The 4,736-nt window shown below is 41.7% G+C and overlaps 1 pseudogene; it reads right to left on the bottom strand.

Annotated features, from left to right (window-relative positions):
• Positions 1-1,438: 1,438 nt before the first annotated feature.
• Positions 1,439-4,192, bottom strand: LOC149261758 (purple acid phosphatase 23 pseudogene; annotated as a pseudogene).
• Positions 4,193-4,736: the final 544 nt, after the last annotated feature.

Here is a 4,736-nt window from a genome sequence, read left to right as displayed (position 1 = left end):
CCATATGCCTTGCATGTTCACAAACAGAAATCAAGGACTGTAAAAAAGCGGAAGATAAAAATTTTGTTAATGAACATCGTTTGTTCACCCTAGCCCCTCTGTCATTTAGTAGCTTATTTTCTATTTGATATTTAATGTACTACACATTTTGCAATCAAATTCAATGATTCTATTTGATATTTAGTGTCCTATGAGACTCACAACAGGACATGTTGAGATACACAAGCTATGAGGTTCCATTGCTGGATCAGAGAAACTTGTCAGGCATGATTAGTATGTGTGAGCACACATACATAAGCATCTAGCATAGTCGACATAGAAATAGATAATAGTCGATCATAACTCTACAGACTGAAGAAAGTTTCCATGGAACTTACTCTAAGGACTACAACTACCCCTACCAGTTAGAAATAATGATAAAACACCTATAGGGACCAATAGATGAAAGGACCTACCTTTTTTACTTCACCATGCTACCCCAACAAGGAGGAGAATTAGCGATTGAAGAATAGGAATAGGCTGGCTATTGGTTGGTTGACAATTCATTCCCTCTTTCTGCTCTTCCAGCTTTCTCTTTACAAGGCTTAGTTGCTCCTCTTCACCAAGCTATTGAAAGTTGTGAATGAACAATTTATGTTAACCTTCTCCATGTGAACGACTTTCTGTTTATTGTGATGTGAACGACTTCTATGTGCTTCACCTTCATGTCTGCCACTGTGTAGTCTCCACAAGCATTTGCAATGGAGTTCAACCCCTTCACCTTCTACTTCCAACCTAGAGACCCTCATAATAAACTTTAGATCCTCCTTCCTTCACACACGCCACTCTACAAACAATCATTCATCATCATAATGGTACCATATAGTTATTAACCCTCCAAGACTTAGAGGGATTCTTTTGTGATTTTAAACCAGAGAAATGAATACCTTATGTAATTGGACTATGACGATTCTAGCCCTCTCGATGGCGATATGTTGGAATGCAGGCATTTCCATGTTGCAAAGCTCTCCGGGAGGGTTGCACCACATGTATAGCTATCTATGTTGCAGAGCTCTACATGTATCGTCTTTATATCTGTGACTACGTGTATCACTTTGTATTACAATCGAAAAGTGTCTTTATATCTGTGGCTATGTGTATCACTTTGTATTACAATTAAAAAGCAATTAGAAGACTATTGAACGTTTTTTATTTAGGAATTTATTAATTATGAAGACGAAGGTAAGCTAATGAAAAATTGAAATCCAAAGTGAAGATATGCATTAAATTAAAAGCATTATATTAGTGTGAGGGGTTGTTACCAATCATTGATGTGGCTATTAAAATTATTGTTAATGGAAATCCTCTACAGTGGTCGGCAACTTGTCAGGCAATATCCTCTATTTCCTTCAGAACATACTTGTCTTTGAAAGCTATTTTGCAAAACATGTCCCACGCTTCATTGGTTATGTATTTTTTTTGGACAATTTCTAGGTTCGTCTACATGCCTTGTTGCAAGTTTCTCAATGTTTCCACCATCTCCCACTGTGATATACACTAGACCACATGGGTTTAGGACATAGTTATAAAATTTGTTCATCCTCTCATATGCATGTACATGGCCTTTGAACACCAAGTCTACACCATATTCATATAGGATGTCTTCCATTTGTTTTCTCATACACTCAAATTCTTGATAATGGTTAGTGTAACTATTATACCAAGGAGAATGCCATGATGCAATCAACCAAGGAGTCAGTTCACAGTTTAAATTTTCAAGATCTTGCTTGAGCCAACCATATTGTTCACTGGATCTATTGAAATCTATATAAGCTGGAAGCATGAGAAAGTGTACCCCTCCAGCATTAAAGGAATAATACAAGCTATTATTGGATCCAGTCTCTTCATTGGCAACTGTAAACTGGGCGCTATATGATGCAAATGTGAGATCTCCCGCTTGAGGTTCTATATCATGATTTCCTCCTAGAACCATCATTGGTATGCGTGACAACAATGGCTCCATAAATCTGTCCCATGCATCCCAGCGAGGTTGGTATGTCTCTCTGATATGAGTTTCTAGAAAGTCACATTCATAGCATGGTACTCCTTTTTCACCTGTGGTTAGGTAGTTGTTTGCATAGACTAGATCTCCAACCATAAGAATCATGCTTAGATCATTTTCAACAAGATGATCATATGTGCTAGATGAATTGTATGTGAGGCCCAAATCACCAATAACTGCTATTCGAGTAAGATAGCTATTTGGGCCTGGAGATGGTGGTGTGACAAACTCGTGCTCTTCACTTATGGCACATAAGGATTGGTCTCCATATCTGTAGTAGAATTTTGTGTTAGGAAGAATCCCAGTGAGACGCACTCGATGAATAATTCCAGAGGTGTAGTTGAGAAGGCCTTCGTATGGACATATTTGGTTGTAGACAAGGGACTTCCCTTTGGAAGTGAAGGTATAGTTACCAGTCTGGGTGCCATAAAAAACCTCGAACCCCAAGGACGAAGGATCCAGCGAAACTGCCTTAGGTCCAATTTGAGCATCCCCTATTATCCAAGAAACTCACATGCCATCAGTCGTGGAGAGTGCAAGATTGATATTCTATGAGAACAGAGAAGGGACTCGTTTGACAAGATGGGGATGATAAGGGGGGATATCATCGCTTCCCAAACAACACGGGTGTTGAAGTTTCTAAGTCTTACAGTTAGAAACCCTTCATGTAATTTCTAATTTATTTCTTCCTACTTGTTCTTATTAATTATCCAGTTATTTACCATGTAAATAATGAAAATAAATACAAGTACTTGCTCAACACATTGCAGATCATCAACTGAAGGAAACAAAACAAGCACACAAGTGACACCATTGTTTTTGGACTAATGTCCCTGGGAAAACCCAATGCGGGAAAACCGGTGCAGGTATCTGAGGGTTTGATTTATTAAGCAATTTCAGAATACAATCTGGGTGCCAAAACCGGCTCACCCAATAGAGAAAAATCTCGGCAGTAGTACCTCTCAGTCGGAGACAGATGTTCCAATTGAAACCCCGGATAATAACTCCGGCAACTTCACAACTCCAATCTGCCTCATGAAACCCCAACGTCAGCCTCTAGGGACTGCGTCAGCCCTTTCACACCTAGTGTTTGCCCAGCGTCACTCTGGCTTGGCATGCGTTAGCCTCTAGAGGCATTGCGCAACTCCTAGCTGCCTCTGCATGAGCCCTAGCTGGCTCTGCGTGAACCCTTTGCTGGTTCTGCATCCCTCTTTCTCGGCTACTGTGTTGATCCTCCTGGTGCTATCTCTGCCTCTCTGCTTTTGTATTCACTACCCCTCAGCTGCAACTCTGATCACTCTCTCGACTTCCTCAGCAAACCCAGCCCCAGAAAGTCGAAATCTTGATCAACACGATGTGTTCTCCAAGTGACCCTCAAGCCTCCTCTTATACTTTTCTCGTTGACAAATCAACAGTCGAGATTAAGTCGTTAATCAACGGCTAATATTAGATCTAGCTTGATCCATGAATTTTGGACCATTCTAACACAGTTTTATATTAATTCACATTAATATTTTATTTTCCCTAAGTTTAGACTTAGGGACTCCATTAAAAATATTAATTATTTTAATATCTCCCAAACTCTTTATAATATGCCCAAATGCTTTTTGGGTATTGGATATCTCATGTGCCTTAGCCTCTCCACCAATTTTTGTGGCTAGATCACATCCGATGCTACCCCAAATCAACACTCCCTCTTAGAGAGCACTATGCTCTAGCAATACTCCTCACTGAGCATCACTCTGATCATCCGGCATTGGTCCCTATGCTGATGCTAGGCCTGCTAGCCGTCATTTGCATTGTCGCATCTCATACTACTATCCATGGCCCTGCCACTGCCACTGTTGCATCCGTATGGCAACTCCCTCTCATCCTACTGCATCGTGTTGCTCATAACACTACCACTACTAACTATTGCACTGCAACTCGGTTACTGAGAAGTAAGTAACTGATCTCCCAACTCTGACATCTCTATCAGGCTAGAGACACCCACGAAGTTGAAACTCCCTCTATCATTAACAAGTGCTCCCACTCTGACCTCTATGCTACTTTAACCACTCCATGCATCACGTACTGTTGCCTCATGTTGTCCTGGGAATCTTGCACTATAGCTCCCTCTGTCGCTCCATCCTTATTCATCTCTACCGACATCTGCCAGTATTACTATTCTTCTTTGGGGCTCCGATAGCAAGGTCTAATCCAAGAGGCTAGGTACCTCGATGATCTGTCCCTCATTGCATGTAGTTCGTCTGACTACAACTCTATGTCTCCCCAGTTTTGCTCAAGTGGTGTCTGCGCCCTCATGGCACAGTCATCATTTGTCTCCACTTCCTTCTCCGCCCTTGCTGGCGCAGCCTTGGTCTCGAAAGCCTCTCCCTTGCTCTTCTTCCTTAGATACTGGCTCTCATAATGACCCAGTTCCCCACAGTGGAATCATTTGACCTTGGAGAGGTCCTTCTTCTTCCATTTTTCCTGCTTTCCCTCGAATTCTAGGGCAACATCCTCCTCTTCCTCCTTCTTGATTCTGATCCCCTTGACGTTGCTTCCCACCTTGCTCAGCCTTCTGATCTCTGCTTGGCGAAGAGCCACCCACATTTCCTCCCAATTTGGAAGGGTCGCCCTGCCCAGTATGCTCTGGACAAACACCTCCTAGTCTTCAGAGACTACGTTCAGGGTTGTTCTCACCATCAATTCT

This window comes from Pinus tabuliformis, chromosome 6, assembly GCF_031772625.1.
Source record: "Pinus tabuliformis cultivar Carrire ecotype Pingquan chromosome 6, CPIR1, whole genome shotgun sequence".
NCBI classification, from domain to species: domain Eukaryota; kingdom Viridiplantae; phylum Streptophyta; class Pinopsida; order Pinales; family Pinaceae; genus Pinus; species Pinus tabuliformis.
The sequence above is the reverse complement of the archived record's forward strand: the minus strand, read 5'-3'. Positions and strand labels throughout refer to the sequence as shown.